This window comes from Coptis chinensis, chromosome 3 (genome assembly GCF_015680905.1).
Source record: "Coptis chinensis isolate HL-2020 chromosome 3, ASM1568090v1, whole genome shotgun sequence".
Lineage (NCBI taxonomy): Eukaryota > Viridiplantae > Streptophyta > Magnoliopsida > Ranunculales > Ranunculaceae > Coptis > Coptis chinensis.
This window is the reverse complement of record NC_141458.1, coordinates 115,848,774-115,867,409: the sequence shown is the minus strand read 5'-3', so window position 1 is coordinate 115,867,409 and position 18,636 is coordinate 115,848,774. Positions and strand designations below refer to the sequence as shown.

The following is an 18,636-nucleotide window of genomic DNA, read 5'->3' as shown; positions in this document are numbered from 1 at the left end:
GTCGCGATGAGGAGCCCGAGAAAAAAGAGGAAGGAGAACAACCACTTCGCATCGGTTAAGTAGAGGGATCGGAAAGCGGATGATCAAGTAATGTTGTAAGTGGTGTAGAGTTAGGAAATCAAAAAGAGAAGAAAGGGGGAGAGATGAGTGATGTAGATGTAGATGTAGATGTAGATTTAGATTTAGATGTAGATGTAGATGTAGATGTAGATGTAGATGTAGATGACCATGACGTAAATATGGATCGTGGGAAGAGTGTAGTTCTAAGTCATGCCGATAGTGAAGAAGAGGGTGTGTTGATGATCAAGAGGAGACCGACGAGGGAGGAAGAGGACGGGGGAGGAGGAGGAGGATGACGAGGATGACGAGGGAAGTCCATGTACCTGTACCTCAGTGAATATTGTGAGAAAGTCTAACAATGACTTGGAGTTCAAGAGAGGTGTTTATGGAGGTGGCCCCTTGTGTGTCACATCTGTTGTATGACTATGCACGGTGCACGCTTCGCGATGTTTGGGAGGGCAGGTAATATTATCATATAGTGTCTATTAGTATTTAAATTTTGTATTCTAAAACTTGTGCATACATTAATACTAAGTTTTTGTTGTTTTAGGCGGAGCGAGGGTGTTGAAGTGCCATGGGCACCTTAACAAGTTGGTACAATGGGATATCGAGGAGAGAGTGTTGGTATTTCTACTTTTCACGTGGAGCTTCAAAGGACCCGGCTTATGTGCTCTGGTCTTAGGTGTATACAGCATCGGGGATCCCGTGTTGGTCTCGCGTTTGTGGAGAGGTGGCATCCAGAGACCAACACGTTTCATATGCCGTGGGCGAGATGACAATCACGTTGGACGATGTTTCCCAACTCTTAGGAGTTCGATCGAGGCAAAGCAAATGATCGGGGACACCGATTTGACCTTTGAACATTAAAAAGACTTCTCCACAAAAATCTTGGCATACCCACGGATAAGATAGATCACGGAGATGAAATCCAATAAGTTCACTTCCAAAGTTAGGATGGATTTCTTGATGAAGCGGTTTTTCTTTGGGAAGGTAAAGAGATGAAGATTTACGTGATGAAAATGGGGTTGTTGTGAAGAAGGCGTCCAACCCAAAAAGAGGTGCAGTTTGCTATGAGAGCTTATCTATTATTTTTCTTTGGATGTACCGCCTTCACCGACCGCCACCAAACCTGCAGGTTCCGTTTGTTATCCGAGACCGCCAAATTTGTTTGAGATCGAGAGACTACGCGTGGGCAAAATTTTTACCGGGCTTACTTGTCGGGTCTTAGGACTGCCACAAGTGCCAAGGTGAAGGGTGTTTCAGGGCTATTTCACTCTCCTACTGGTATTAGTTTTTGTTTTTTCTTTTCAATGTCAATTTTATCTATCTATTACAATATTAACTTCGGTGTCTATATTAATGTAGGCATGGATTTATGAGAACTTCCTAATGTTAGGGCCATACCCAAATGAGGACTATCATTTGAGCATGTCCCGCGCTAATAGGTACTCAGTTATGGCCTTTTTATGCTAGCACAACAAACAAGATTGAAGTATACCCGAGCCACCATTGATAATATGACTTGTACCGATGTAAGCATTTTTGTATGTAAATAGTTTTATTTATTAATTAATATTATTAGTATGTGATTAATGATTAATTTCCCTCGATCATATGCTATTTGACAGGTTGAATGGTATCCCTATGTTGAAGTCCGAGCTACACGCGGTGGATGAAATAGCATTTTTCGGAGGATTTATATGCTTTCTTGATAATGTCGAGCAAGACAATGTTGCGAGGTCAAGGCCATTGGGTCATATGCAGTTTGTACCCTCGGATCCCCCAAAACCAAAGACCTCGACGCGAACTACTTAGGACGGGTATGATGTGAAATTTAATATTGCGTTTTCCTCATCGAGTAATTGGCGTAATCACTTGATTCAACTTGAACAACGCTGGACCCATTCCGCCTTATCCATGGGAGTGTGTTAGTAGATACATGAGTTGATGCGAAAACAATAGTCATATTCAATGATAAACCCCGATCATCTTAGTCACTACTCCCTAAAGAGTCTTCCATATCATAATCCGGTGAGTTAATATCTTACAACGTTAATTTTTGTTTTGTTTTGTTTTGTATTTTATAAATGTAAATGTATATACTAATGTAGTTTTGTGTTTTAATTTTGACAAAGATCCCGCCGTCATGAAATTTTCGCTTGCTCAATCAAGGCACGCAATTGGGTGGATCAAGCGATTCCGGAGGATGCATAGAACGAGTTCATGGAGGCATACAATTTGACCCGTGCAAGTTCATTGGCGGACGATATCGTGAAGGAGCATAGGATTTAGGTATGTTGAGTTTGGTTAGTTTAGGGTTTAGGGTTTAGTGGTTAGTTTGGTTAGTTTACCTCCTTTTTATCTTTTGTTGGGACGAAAGTGTTGGAAATGGAAATGGTTTGTTTGTGTTAGTTGAGATGACGGGAGTGTTTCTTGGCATTTGAGATGATCTTTGGTTTTGCTTTACTTTTAGGTTAGTTAGTTGAGATGATGCGGGAGTGTTTATTGGCATTTGAGATTATGGTTTTGCTTTTACTTTTCAGTTTGTGTTAGTTGAGATGATGCGGGGAGTGTTTATTGGCATTTGTCTTTCTTTGTTCTTTTGAGAGTTGATCATGACTTAAGTTCAAGAGTTTTCCAGTCAATGAGGTTTCTAGATTTGGTGTTGGATTTGACATATGTAGTACTATTTATACTGATTCATGTGTTTTTATTGGGGGGTAATTAGGCAAATGGTGGTGGCGGAAGATGGTGAACATGAGGAAGCAAGTGGAGAGGTTAGTTTTTCTGTCATACCTTAATAAAGCAGTTTGATTTAACTTTGCTTGACTGATCTGTTTATTCAATTTTTTTTTGTTTTCGTGAAGGAGATAAATTCGAGAAAAGTTAGATTGGAAATCTCTTTTGTAGTAAAAAAAATGTTATGTTAGGACTCTTTTGTAAGTGCAAGTTGTTGATATGTAGCAACTTAGCTTTATGTTCGATATTGGACAATGTATTTCACATGGCAATGTATAGCTTTATGTTTGATAATTGGACAATGTAATTCAGACAATGTATTTCACATTGTTGAAATATGAAATGATAGTGATCTTGCTTTGGACTTGTCATTCTTTTTCATGTTCACCTAAGATCCTAGGGTTTCATGTATTTCATATGTCACATTGCCTTTGGTTATGTTTCTGCTATTAGCAGCATTGATTTTAATAGTGTGATGCTTTTTCCAATTATCACCAAGTTTGTCGAGAGTCAAAGGGTATCAAGGAGATACCGCTATACATGTTTTCATGAACACATAATCGACCTTCAACAACCCAGTAATGTACTTACCATTTATGGTAATTACCAAACCAAACATCATTTGCTTATATTGCCATGCCACATCAACTAACTAGTATAAGGAGTCCTTACACGTGCTTTTGCCAAACGGGGCCTAGATGCATTCTATAGTCGGTGATGCTACCAAAAAGCCTCCTCGCTATTGCTTTATAGTCCCGAAAGTAATTTTTAAGCTTCCTATCCATCATCTATTATTGTAAAAGTTGAGTTTCTTAGCCTACATTGTTTCTTAGACTAGTGTACATCCTTTTGTTCCTTGAATATTAGCGTTGACTAAATAATACTTTTTGCAGTTAGACTCTCATTATTAGTTGTCCATGCCAATAAGTAAGGTGGTTCTTAGACATTGTACGCTACGAATATGAATCCCATAAGTTTTGGTATCCTAGCCAAGAAGTTTGTTACAGATCTAATTATTTAGTGAGCTCCTCCCCCCGATGCATCCCTTTACAATCGGAAGGCTCACAATAAGAAACCAAGGACCTACTCCAAGCATGTCTTAGTTATTTTTCTCAATCCAAAATTTCTTCCATACCCATTTAGTCCTAGAATGCCATTTTCTTCTTTAGTGTTCCTCACTTAAGATGGTCAAGTAATGGTCGATGTGACATACAATGGTCGGGGGGACCGCCATCAATCGTCCCACCTAGGAGATGTCTTCGGTCGAAGATAACTAGACTGTGAATATGATTTTTGTTTCTCTTCTAGAACATTATCATATAGGAAGATTTCGGGTAAGTCGCTTTTAGCGTGATTATGTTGACATACTCATATTAGTAAATGCATTACACTCACAAAGACGCGATTTTGTTTTTGGTTGCTAATGTCTTGAGGTTCCGTGTACCCCTTTTTAATTATTGGTTTCTTTTCTTCCTTTGGAAAAGAAAATCTGAATTTGGATATGATGCTCGTGTTTGGGAGCATGATATAAGGAGATTATCTTGTTTTTAATCTAGAACATAAAGTGTACAATATAGGAAGATTCCAAGTAAGTCATCCTTTAGCGTGTTTGACATGCTCACAACATTCACTATCGGAAGATCGCGCTTTTCTTGTACCCTTTTTAAATATTGATACTTTTCAACTGGAAAACCTGAATTTGGATGTAAAGCTGGTGTTTGGGAGTACCTGTTTAGTTTCTTTTGAGTTTGGAAGAGTCCATTTCCCTATATGGATTATTAATATGACTCTATGACTCTGTCCAAGAAGAGGCAACAGTGTGGGTAAGTTGAGTTTCCATATATCAGTGCTACTCAAGTCAATATGGTAGAATTATAGTAGATGATTGAAAATAGGGAATGGACAGTTGAACTTTACCTAGCTAGCAATAACAATGTCAATGGCTGAAACGATTATGCATAACACATCCATGATTTCCCTTGACACTCCTTATTTAATAATCATGAATCTATAACATTTGAGTGCGTGCTTAATTGAAATATTAAAAGTTCTAGATGATAAAAGTTAACGAAATGGTAGAATTATAGCATGACATGTTCACTTATAGGATCTGTTGTGTCTTTTACTTGATTGTGTGTATTCTAGGCTTCCATCTTTGTTGATATGTATTTGGGTTTCCTCGAATTTCCAAATATTGTTTGACAACGACAAGTCGGCAACAATATGGACTGAACAAGTTACGTTCTTTTTAGTTGAACGCATTTGGCCATTGGTGTAGGTGCATGTCATGCTAGTTCCATCTGCATTCTCGAATGTGGATTAATGGCTTGAGTCATTGTTGTTTCATTATTGTTTACCTTGGAATAAAACCTTGTTATATTGATTACTTGATGATTAATGGTGGAGAGCTAGAGATATTGATTCTTGAAGTTATCTCGTGTTTTGTTAATGAGGGGTTAGTTGGGTATTATGTTTAGGACGCCATTGCTCTCTTTCTACTTTTAGTGTTGTAAGTTGTGAATATTTGATTCTTACACTCCGTCTTCTTGTCAAAGTGGTAGGACATCTTTCTTGTGTTTGATTTATATGTGCCGTCGACAGAGTACTAGAATGTGTTTAGCTAGTCTTGAAATATTAACTTGTCACATAAAGAATGGGTCCTGTATTGGAAGCCACCAAAATTGGATTAGGCGACCTCCAAACCCAAGCCCAAATTATGCAAGCCCAACAAAAAGCCCAAGACACCCCCACTTCCATGCTAAACCGAAAAACCTTCTCTAGTCGGTCATCTCTCACAAGACTCGGCCAAAAAACCTTCAACCCTAACCAAAAAATCTAATTAGAATCACCCAATCCAATTAGAATCGCTGATCAAAAACCATTCCAATTCTCTTCCCAATCCAATTAGAATCGGTACAATTGTAATTGAGAATCGCATTAATCAAATTGAGCCATCGAGTTTTTCTTTCTGAATCAAGTTTCATATCCAATTTGAATCAAGTTTCATATCCAATTTGAAGGTAAGAATCATATTGGCTTGGTTCTATTTCTTGTTGGCTTGGTTTAACTACTTGTTTTAGGAAATGGGTAATATTTGATGGTTTGGAATTTGTAATGGGTACGGTTGTTGGTAGAATCTTGTTTCTCATTGTAATGGGAATGCGGTTGTTCATTCCTCCTCTAATGTATGAAGATTGGATTTGTTTTAAAGTGTAACCTTATGTTAGATTCCTAAATTTTGAATGGAACTAGTGCAACATTGTCTCCATTTTAGTAATAATACGCTTTTAGAGAAATACTAGCGATGCTACCCTTAGGGGTAGCATGGTGATACCCCCAAACATGTGATTTAGAGCCCGCTTGAAAATTAAAAATGAGTTGCTTTACATCTTGTTGCTAAACTTTCATAGTGCTCATCTTTCATACCTAGTATTTTCCTTTAGGGCTTGATGTTATAAGAGAAGATACTTTTACCATTTTATGATTAGTGTCTCGTACATTCCATTTACTCACCTTTATATTGCTTATGTTCTTGAGTCTTGACTAATGAGTAATGACCTTGATTACATGCAAGCTTTTACAGTACTTGCTTAAGGTCCGGATCTGAGGGAACAAAACCTGACCGGTAAAGCATTATAGGTGAGAAGCTTTTTCTTTGGTTATCAAATTCTTGAATGTACAATCAAGGTGGTTTTTGGGTGGTTTCCCTATGCTTGACGAGGGATAGAAATTGTATTGTGGGTTGAATATTTTATAGGGTGTTATGTACATATGGTTGTTGGAAGGATGTCATTATTGATTTCCGTGTTATGACAGTTTAAGTATCTGAAATGTTGACTAAACAAAGGAAACTCACGCCCAAAATTCGATAGAATTTGGATAGTGTAACGCCTCATTCTATTTCTTCATATATACTTGGAGTTATCATAGCAAGCTTATAAGTACATTTGTTTTACGACTGGGATGATCTCTTTTTTCTAGTGGTTTTCTTTGTACATTGTTTATTTAAATATGGTTTACTAATACTTATTTTATTTTTTTTTTGTAGCGATGGGTCCTCGATCAAAGAATGTGAAGAATGTAGCAAAAACTACATTCAAGGGTGTTAAGAAATTGTTTGGTGGCGGTTCCTCTAGCGGTGATGCAGTTGGAAGAAAAAGACATAGGGCAGACGGCTTAATCCAAGATCATCAGACGTAGAGGGGACCATTTGGAAAAAGAGGTTCCTGAGGTTCCTGAGGTTGATTCGTTTAGTGAAGATAGTGTAGATAGTGTAGATAGTGATACTAATGTAGGTTTAGATGTAGGTTTAGACAAAGGGAAGAGTATAGTAGAAGAGGAGAGTGAGAGTGAGGAGGAGAGTGAGGAGGAGGATGAGCAGGATGATGATGTTGAAGAATATGTGGTAGAAGACGTACCACCAGTGGAAGAAGCACCTCCGGTATTGGATTTCGTGAAAGAAAATCCAATGATGATTTGGAGTTTCAAAGAGGTGTGTATGGGGAGGCCCGTTATAAGTCGAGTTGTTGTATGACTATCGCGGTGCATGTCATGTCCGCGATGTTTGGGAGAGAAGGGTAATATTTTGTTTTTCTTGTGTACTTTGATTTTCTTTTACAAAATCTTTTGTTTCTACATTCATATATATCTAATGCGTGCTCGGTTGTTTTCTGGGAGGATCGCTTGAGCGTTGGAAGTGTTTTCACACTTAGCGAAGTTATCCCAATGGAATTTCAAAAATGAATGTGAAAGGTCTCCCTAGATTTTTGCGGCGTTGAGAAGGATCTGGTTGTTTGATCTCGTGGAAGGTTATCACGAGCATATGGATCCACCATTGATCTCTGCGTTTGTGGAGAGATGGCATCCCGGAGACCAACACCTTCCATATGCCAGTTAGGAGATGATCCGTGACTTTGGGCGATGTTGTCCAAATCCGGAGTCACAGATTAGAGGAAGAGCGTGCAAAGGGACAATGAGTCAACTTACAACAATCGATAAATCTCTTTACATCTTGGTGCAGGGCTCCCTATTGATTTGATTAGGGCGGAGATGGAAGCTAGCAAGTTCACTTCAAAAGTAAGGCTAGAATTCATCCGAAGCATTTTAAGAACAAGATTCATGATAGCCCTATATGTGACGCTTGAATGTGGTAGAGAAGGCCTCGAGTTTCGGGATGTTCAACGGATTTATTAGAGCTTTTATTATGTTTTTCTTTTGGATGTGCCGCTTTTAATCGACAAGTCCGACCGGAGTGCCTATATGTTATCCGAGGCCGTTGTTGAAATTGATGAGATAGAAGAGTATGCATGGGGTGTAGCAATTTTGGCGTTTTTATATAGAGGTCTCGGGCCGCCACATGTGCGAAGGTGAAAGGGGTTACGGTATATATGACTCTTCTACGTAAAACTTGAGTATTTTAGAGTTTATTTTTTTAATGTTAATTTTATTACTCTATCAATATGTTAACTATTTGTGTATATCTAGGCATGGATCTATGAGTATTTTTCGGTATTCATGACAGTCCAAACTTCAACTATATCTCGTCGTCTCCCCGCGTGCTCACATACACATCCCATCGCTCCACACTATTACGACACAACGTATGCATTGCAGTTTTATCGGCGATAATTGATGATTTGAATGAGTTCAATGTAAGTATTAAATTCAATGACAATTTGGTATTTAAGTTTCTTTATATTTATTTTTAGTAATTGATCATTAGAGTTGTTAATGACACATTTGATTTTGTTTTCAGTTGTTTGGCATCCCTACAAAAATATCGAGATACAAACCCGATCGATGACATTGCATTTTTGAGGGATTGCTATGTTTTTTCAACATTGTCGAGCTTTACAATCGCCGCAGCGGTGGTGCGTCGGTTAGGTCCGCGTGCAACTTGTACCTAGAGATCCTCCAATGCCAAATTGGAGAACAAGAACTGTGGCGGGACACGGTATGAGGTGAGTTGGACCAATATTAGGCCACTTTTTATCGAGTCGTGGCGGAATCACATTGATTCAACTCTGCAACCGAGGACCTATTTAAATCTTATCCATGGGGAGTGTCATCAAAACTACATGACTTGGTATCGAGGAATTCTCATGTAGTTTTGGTGAACCCCGAGCTTCTTCCTATTCATCCCCTCCCGGAGACAACGCCCTAACCGTTCACCGATTGTAAGTATTGTGATTTTTAATTGAGTTTTCTCTAACCGTGATTTTTGCATTCGATTGGTAACTTATCTTGATTTTTCTTTTTTCACGTAAGCGACGTCATCGATGAAACCGATCGTTTGCTAGAGAGGTATGCAATTGGCTGGGAATGATCTGCCAGAGGAAGCAAGGTCCTCTTCGAACAAAGGCACAACTTGACTAGGTGCAAAAAGTACATTGGTGGGCTTATAGTTGATTTGTTTGTTTCAGTTTAGGGTTTGTAACTTTGTAATTTAGTTTGATGGATGTAATTTGTTTCAGTTTAGGGTTTGTAATTTTGTTAACTTCGAATGAATTGATGGATATGATGTTTGCATGAATGTTTGAATGGAATTTAATGTTTAGGGTTTAGGGTTTAATGTTTGAATGTAATTTGTTTGAGTTTAGGGTTTAATGTTTGAATGGAATTTTATGTATGGATGAATTTGATGAATGAGAGTGTTTGATATCTGATGTTTGAATGGAAAAGTGGAATTTGATGAATGAGAGTGTTTGATATTTGATGTTTAAATGGAAAAGTGGAATTTGATGAATATGAAAGTGTTGTAAAAACAAAACGAATTTTGAAAATTTTTTCTTCCAAACGACCCAGCCGCATCGTTTGGCATAAAGGCCAAACGACCTCAGCAGATCGTTTTTCCTTTATACCAAACGACCACGGCAGATCATTCGCTTTTAATCTCAAACGACCCAGCCAGATCGTTTGGTCTAAAGGCCAAACGACATGGCCAGATCGTTTGGTCTAAAGGCCAAACGACATGGTCACATCGATTGGTCTAAAGTCCAAACGACATGACCACATCGTTTGCCCTTTAGACCAAACGTTCTGGCTGGGTCGTTTTGTATTAAAGCCAAACGACTTCACCGTGTAGTTTCGGTCATTATTGACAACATACGAACGTTATTTCAAATCACTCGATTGCGGTCCGAATCAACTAGTCGATCACTCGATTGCCATCCGAATCAACTTAGTCGATCATTCGATTTCAAAATCACTCGATTGACGTCCGAATCAACTTAGTCGATCGCTCTATTTCCAAATCACTCGATTGCCGTCCGAATCAACTTAATCGATCACTCGATTTCCAAATCAAATCAAATCAAAGCCCTAACGTTATTTCCAAATAACAAAAAAATAAAATAAAATTACATTTGTTCCAAATTACATCAAAATATCAAATTACATCAATATATCACTTAGTCGATCGCCGATTTCAAAATCACTTCGATTGCATCCGAATCAACTTAGTCGATTACTCGATTTCCAAATCAAATCAAATAAAAGCCCTAACATTGATAACATAAAAATCGAATCAAATTACACTTGTTCCAAATTACATCAAAATACAAATTACATCAAAATATCATATCGACAACATACAAACAACTTAGTCGATAACATATGTACATTGGGTCTTCAACGAGCTCATTTTCCCATATTAAATTGGGAATGTTCAATGCCATAAATTGCAATTGTCTTCTTGTCAATGCCAAATTCTAACTTTCAGCAATATCATATCGAAGCTCTAAGCCATTGGCATTCTTTGGAGGAACCGGACAATCTTCAACAAGTTCAACATTGACAAAATGATTTCCACTAACATGTGCGCTACCCAACACTTGGGTCACTCTCGGGATTTGCTTGGGTTCTCGCATGATGAGAAGGAAGCACTCGACGAGCTCTAAATGCATAAGGACAACATTAAATCTTGAAGCAAATAAGTATCCAAAGAAAAGGCATGCTCATCCACTTATTTAAGGGTGCGTAACCTTCTTCATGTAGGATTTCCTTCATCGAATAAAAACCTCACTTTGATTGTACAAAGTACAATAAAGGGGGAGGTTGTCAGTAAGCTCTTCGTACAACTCCCTTCTCATCTGTGGCCATTCTTCTTGACTTCTTCCTAATGCAATGCAGAAAGCTCTATAACCGCAGTTGCCATCGCCAATGGGTCATGGACTCTAACAATGTATTTATGCATTTCTTCAGGAATATCCAACCCGTAATCCTTAGGACCCCTCGTCTTTCCAAAGTCTAAGCCATCTCTCACATTTCGTGGTGTGACTGTTTTTGGAGAAGGCTTATTTCGTGGTGTGGTTGTTTTTGGTATTTTGGGAGAAGGTTTATTTCTTGGTGTGGTTGTTTTTGGTGTTTTTGGAGAATGCTTATTTGTTGGTGTGGTGTGGATGTTTTGGGTTGGTAGTTTTGGAGAAGATTTCTTTCTTGGTGTAGTGTGGGTGTTTTGGGTGGGCGTAATGTTTGGTTGTGACGAGACCCACTCTTCATGGTCACATTGAGAATGTTTTAAATGAGATGGATCTCGCTTTTGAAGAGTTATCATCTCCAGTTGAAGCTTTTCTGCTGCAGCTACCTTTCTTTCGCCGACCTTTGGTTTTAGCTTCCTCACAAGGCGGTACTAGCCATGTACTTTCTCGATGCGGCAATCTCCATAGGCTTCCTAATCATAACCTACGCTTTCTTCTTCGGAAACCATTGCAAACCTATTCATGAACAAGTCCATCGGCGGTGCAACATCGGGACCAACACCCACCGACACATTGGGAGAAGCGGACAATGTTTTCCAAAAGGGGTCGATAGCGATCAAAGGGATGGACCGCTCTTGCTCTTCAAACTCAATTAATTCATGAGCACATGGTAGTCCATGGCTCGTAAAATAACACCAACACCTTATCTCTCCATCTTTAACACGCTTTTACGCGGGTATCTATTTCTTCAAATAACAAGTCTAAACACTTGCGTGAGACAAGGCCTCCGAGTTCACGAAAACAAAGGAATCCGTGGTGGTCTTTGAAGTTACAATCATACTTCTCTCGAAGGTAGCTCTAATCTTGGACATCCGGATCTCTAGAATCGGTGGATTAAGCTAAACATACTCAAAAATCATGGCGGTTTGCATTTCCTAGTACACGCTTCACCCGAAAGCATGAGACCCTTCAACTCTATTGGTTGTTGTACTCCCAAAGTGAATGTGTTGGTCGGGTCAACAACATACGAATCGATCCCCAGTGAAGAAACCAAGTCTCTCGCAAATAACAAACAAAATTGGAGTACTCAACCACGTAATATTTTTCCAAATCATCCCATCTACCGGAAAATAACCTCTCGGCCTTCGATTTGACTCACGGTGTTCCACGAACTGGGCCTTCTACAAGTTACGTAGTTGGAAAAATATCGTAACATTTTGAAAGGACGACGTAGCGATATGCCATCTACATAGATGCTTGTGTGCGTTAGGAAAAACTCCAATGGCGCACTCATCGCTAAGTCCCCGTCGGAACCGCGATCCGCGGATGGGCTTATGTCACCAAGCAAGCTACTAAAATGATCACGGGGGCCACTCATAGTCGACCGTTGTTTCGTGATCAGGCGACACGACACACGGTGAAAGATTTCCACGCTTTGAAGTCACCCCAACAAACCGCATGCGAAAGGCCACCGATACCGTTAGTTTTGTAGGTAGCGGCCTAACATGAAAAACCGTTGGAAAAGTCCGGAACCAACTTAACACCTTCCTCGATGGGCCCATAACAATCCCGTTATCTCCCCGGTATTCTCATCCCGTCTCAACTCCTCAAAATAATGTTCTTTTTTGCTAACAACTCACGCAAATCTCAGAATTGTGTGAGACCGCTCATATCCATTTCCTCACCTTACGCGCTGCGATGTAGACTTGGGATATACTAGAGATGTTATCATGATATTTATTCTTGATGGAATCCAATATTTGTTTAGGTTTTATTCCACACTTACTCATCTCCGACAAATACTTTCGAACTTCTGGAACGGTTAGTCGAAAGTAGCAAATGCATGTCCTTCAGGGTCTTCGCCAATGATGGATGGTTGTGAACACCATTAAGAGCGACAATTTTCCAACTATCGACAAGATCTTGCTATTGGAAAACACCTTTTAACTTAAATGGACATCCCGATTTCTTGGTTCCCGACCTTCTCTTATTAGCCTTCTCTTACCTTCCTTCTTGTGTGGCCGATATACACACCGAAAGCACTCGCAAGCCAAATTCAATCTTGCTACTCGGTTTCCTTTGGCACACTCCGACTTTTCAATGACCACAACAACATTAACTTGTCTTCCTCTAGCGGTTGCCCAATCAATTGCCTCGCTACGTGTATGAAAGACCTAAACACATAAAAAACAACAACTATTATTAATACCACTACACCAAAACAGAAAATCAGTAACGCACACTTTTTTTGTTTACTAACGCTTTTTAGGCGTAACTAAGTTCCTAACGTTTATTTAGCGTTAAAATTGCAAATAATGTGTTAGTTAATTTTCCCAGATTTTAGAATTAATTTGTAACGTATTTATAAAGTTTTGTTTTGACAGGAAACCGTAAAGGTTATTAAGATAATAGAAACTAGATTAGAAAAAAAAAAAAAAAAAAAAGATAATAGAAACTAAATAAAATCGAAAATTAGAATTTTGGGCGAGAAAAAAATCGCGCTCTTCTCTCTTCTCTCTTCTCTCTTCTCTCTTATATTTTTCATCCCCAAACAAACAAACACTTCTGCCGCCACCGACATCCCCTCTCTCTCTCTCAACCAAACAAACACTTCTGCCGCCACCGACATCCAGTAAGTTTTCTCTTCCTTTTCCTTCTTCTTATACCGGTTTGTTAATTTTCATTAACTAATTTCCACTTTTATGCTTTTTTTTCACACTGCTCTAGGTGTTTAATCCACAACTGCAAGTAATTTCGGTGCTAGTTTGCTTCAAAGGTATGATATTTATTTTGAAATACAACAAAAAATTTCGATTTTTATTTGATATCTTGTGTTTTCTTGGTTATCCATCCATGTACACCTGACACACACTACTGAGAAGTATGTGCTGTTGAAGCATGCCAAACAAGCACCTTAGGCATTACTGAACTTGTTATGCTAAAATATACTGAAGCCTAGTGTACGAGACCTTTAGTTTTCCTTTGTGTGTTTAAGGTAGCTGAGTACTATAGACAAGATGGTTTGGTTTTACACTTGGTCCGAAAACCTTTCTATTAGTTGGACAAAAATCAAGTGATGTATAGAACTTAGTCTTTACATAACAAGATTCAGTTAAGGTACGAGTAGACTACCTTTAATGTCTGTCTCCTTGTAAATAGAGAATTGCAGATATTGGTCTAGTCTTCAGCAATGTATCTAAAAAAATGATGAAGTAACAGTGGATATCTTAGTTAGGAATTGTGTGGGAGGGCTTTGAGTTTGGTCATAGACCTAGTCAGAATCCCACAAGCAATTTAATTCATCACCCTCTTATATTAGATAAGCTGATTGGTTAATAGGTGTCGATGAAGATCTTTTGACTGGGAAAAGATGGTTGGTTTTGAAGTTCCCGCAGGCTAGGTTAAACATGCTATTCTGCACATAGAAATTCTTTTCGGATAGAATCCTGTATTTACCTAACTCGCTAGCTGTAGCCAAAGGCTAATGAATCTGAACTTCACAACAGCAAAGGTAAAACCTGCTTTAGTTGATTCTGGTGCAGATGCGTGGTTTTTCAAAACAAACAGACCTATATGAAAATGAGGGATGCCGGTCCTCGGAATAGAATAACTAGCCGGGCCTGGGAAAACCTGTCTAACAGGGATTTGAGATGCATTTACCGGGACTTGGAGCTACTTTTAGGGTAAACACCACCACCAATGAGGGTTTGTCTTTAGGAACCTTTAGTTAGATTTTCATCTTAAGAAAGTAGTCCACGGAGCGGTTGAAAGTTGACGATGAAAAGCAGATCAAACCTCATGGTTAGCCAGCAAAGCCAATCGCTGGGTGAAAGCCAGGATTCGCCTCAATTCGAGACTTGGGTTTGGTTCCTTGGAATGATGATCGGGTGCTTGCTACAATTAAGGTTTAAGCTTCGAAATAAACGTTCTTAGCTGCCCGTGGATGATTTTTTACTTGAGGGATCGAATCAATGTTTGGCTTTTTAACCCTTATTGAGAATTGCAAAACTATCCCTTGGTCGAAAAGCAACAATGAGGATCAGGTTAACGATTCCAATTAAACGCTAGGCTGTGGTTACTCAGTTCAGCTAATCCAACCTTGACGGGAAGCTGGAAGGAGAGTCTTCCTTTGAAGAAGAGAGGTTAAAAGAGCCCAATCCAGGTTTGGCTGTCTCAGGCAAAAGTTGCTTAAGTGTTCTAGGCCCTTTTCAGGCATGTGCTTCTGATTATAAGGGGGGTTTACATGATCTGCTCAAAACTCAAGATTGATTCTTTTTTCTTATAGGAAACTGCCCATTTAATCGATCTTGAGAGGCGCTAGCCAGAGATGAACCTCTTTGAAGATCTGGCCTCGCATGGACTGTTGAACTGATTCTAATCCTTGAGCTGATTGGAATCCTTGAATTCGACCAGGGAAGAGGTCTCATATACAGTTCAGACGATCTTGAAGACGATCAGACGAGATATGAGATGATAACTAAGAGGGGGTTTAGATCAACAGCAATTTCTCCGCTGCAACCTATCTTATCTGCTGATCTATCCGCAACTTCGATTCCAGCCGAAAAGTGAACGCTTTCTTAGCAGCTACTTGGCTAAATAGGACAGCTAGAAGGGATCTCTAAATCGAAGAAGGTCAGCTAGATCATTCACTTTTCATGAGACTGTTGAAGGTTTGTGGGCGGCTTTGTCAGAGATGTATGCTACCTCTCATAATGTGGTCCGAGTCTATGAGTTATACAGGGAATTAGGTCATGCTTCTCAGGGATCCTTGTCTGTTACTGCTTATTATGGGTACTTGAAGAAGAGATGGGAAGAGCTCTCCATCTATACCTCTCTGGCAGACATTCCAGGGATGACTTCTGATATTGCTTCTGCTATTCAGAAGAGGGAAGGAGAGCAGAAAGTTCATCTGTTTATTATTGGCCTACAATCTGAGTATGAGGCAATTCGTACTCAGATTCTTAACACTTCACCTCTTCCGACTATTGGTGAAACTTATGCACTGATTGAAAAGCATGAGCGTCGTATGAAATTGCCCTCCAATGTCACAAAGGGTTCTGATTTACCACAGTCGGCTGATCATATGGCATTTGTTGCCAAATCCCGTCCTCAAGCTCAGTCCGGAGGCACTCGTTCTACTGCTCCATCTGGCAGCAAGCAGGGAAGTAAACGACCATATTGTGATTATATAGAGGATGAAGGTCACTTCCGTTCTACATGCTTTAAGCTCCATCCAGAGCTAAGGCCAAAGAATGGATGTGGCAAACCTCGTATTGCAGCTATTTCTGAGGTTCCTTCTAGTTCTGGTGAAGGGGGAGCATAGGATGATCTCACTAGGGCATTTAATTCACGGATGATTGAATAAACCAAGATTTTACCATGACTGCAATTTTAGAGAGACGCGAAAGCCAAAGCCTATGGGGTCGCTTCAGAATGGCGGGTAACCAAAGACACTGAAAACCGTCTTTATATTGGATGGTTCGGTGTTTTGATGATCCCTACTTTATTGACCGCAACTTCTGTATTTATTATTGCCTTCATTGCTGCTCCTCCAGTAGATATTGATGGTATTCGTGAACCCGTTTCTGGGTCTCTACTTTATGGAAACAATAGAATTTCTGGTGCTATTATTCCTACTTCTGCAGCTATAGGGTTGCACTTTTACCCAATACGGGAGGCAGCGTCCGTTGATGAATGGTTATACAATGGCGGTCCTTATGAACTAATTGTTCTACACTTCTTACTTGGTGTAGCTTGTTACATGGGTCGTGAGTGGGAACTTAGTTTCCGTTTAGGTATGCTCCCTTGGATTGTTGTTGCATATTCAGCTCCTGTGGCAGCTGCTACCGCTGTTTTCTTGATCTACCCAATTGGTCAAGGAAGCTTCTCTGATGGTATGCCTCTAGGAATCTCTCGGTACTTTCAATTTCATGATTGTATTCCGGCTGAGCACAACATCCTTATGCACCCATTTCACATGTTAGGGCGAGGGCGGTGTATTCGGCGGCTCCCTATTCAATGCTATGCATGGTTCCTTGGTAACCTCTAGTTTGATCGGAAACCACGTAAAAATGAATCTGCTAATGAAGGTTTCAGATTCGGTCAAGAGGAATAAACTTTTAATATCGTGAGCTGCTCATGGTTATTTTGGCCGATTTATCTTCCAATATGCTAGTTTCAACAATTCTCGTTCTTTACACTTCTTCTTAGCCGCTTGGCCTGTAGTAGGTATTTGGTTTATGCTTTAGGTATCAAGACCATGGCTTTCAACCTAAATGGTTTTAATTTCAACCAATCAGTAGTTGATAGTCAAGGTCGTGTAATTAACACTTGGGCAGATATCATCAACCGCTAACCTTGGTATGGAAGTTATGCATGAACGTAATGCTCACAACTTCCTCTAGACCTAGCTGCTGTTGAAGTTCCATCCACAAATGGCTAAGACTTAGGTCTTAGTGTATGCGCCGATTTTAGTGTATATGAGTCGTTGAAGTTGCGGGACTAATACCAAAATTCTTGTTCACGCAAGAAGGCGGGTATTAGTCCCCGCATTTTTGTTTTAAAAGTGTTTTATCCTCTATCGATAGATAGGCTGAAATCTGAAATAAGAAATAGAAAAATGAAGGAATTATTATCGCTTAAGCGCTTGTGCTAAGGAAGAATGCTCCCTCGCAAAAAAGATTCCTCTACAGGTGAATTCCCTCTTATCCGTTAGGGCTTCTTCCCAAGAAATGAATAAGCCGCCTTACGAGAGTGGTTTCAGCTCTCCCTCTCGCCCGCAATCGAGTGCCCCGCAGGTTTCAACTAAGCGGGTGCGTGCCTAGATGAAATCCAGCTATCGTTGAGTGAGACGCTACTGCTTTTCTTCTACGCTTGACTTGCTTGAAGAACGGCGCTTAGATGTTAACCTAAGGCCGAAAAAGAGAGAAAAACAAAGGCTAATGAATGGTTATGAATCTTTGAAAACCTTGACGCTGGAACTGCACTCTCAAATCCTTTGAGGACTACTTTTGTCCGAGTCACATATCTAGTAAGGCAGCAATCAATATGTTTGTAAGGAAAAAGGAGATTTGAGTTAGTTGGTGGAGTTATTGCCTTGTACTAGTTACTGCATATCTGTTATTGATGCGATGCGGTTGAGTGGTCAGAGTTCTATATGATTTTCTCTAAACATTATTAACTTTTTTGCGTATCAGATTACTTGTGTGTTAAAGAAATATTTACTCTTTCGTTAATAATATTATCACCTTTGGGTTCAAGGAGATGTTTTACTTTGTTGTTTTGATTATTTTTCTCCCTTGATTTTCATGCTTCCAGTTCTTTAGGACAAAACCACTTGCATGTGATCCTTCAAGCCTTCCAAGATATCCTCCAAGCAAGGAATTTGACGCTAAAGTAAGAGATGAAGAAGCTAGAAGGTATACCTAATTTTCCGTTATGAATTTATTTTATTTTTGAAACTATTTGATTAACATGTTATATACCCTAAACTCAGAATAAAATTAAAGTAGGCTTACCTACTTTTGTTTTTCTCTAATATATTAGGTACCTTTATTTATCATATATGTATGTATTGTTTAAATCTATGTTCTCGTGTAGAATGCTCATAGTTGTGTTTAAAGCTTGAGTCTCAGATGCC

The 18,636-nt window shown here is 39.4% G+C and overlaps 1 long non-coding RNA gene across 1 annotated transcript; it reads left to right on the top strand.

The window, feature by feature from the left end:
* The first annotated feature begins 13,498 nt into the window (after positions 1 to 13,498).
* On the top strand, positions 13,499 to 18,416 carry LOC147513331 (uncharacterized). The gene is made up of 3 exons (XR_015217371.1): positions 13,499 to 13,629; positions 13,725 to 13,773; positions 18,315 to 18,416. It is a non-coding gene; the product is annotated as an uncharacterized LOC147513331 (long non-coding RNA).
* The last annotated feature ends 220 nt before the right edge of the window (positions 18,417 to 18,636 follow it).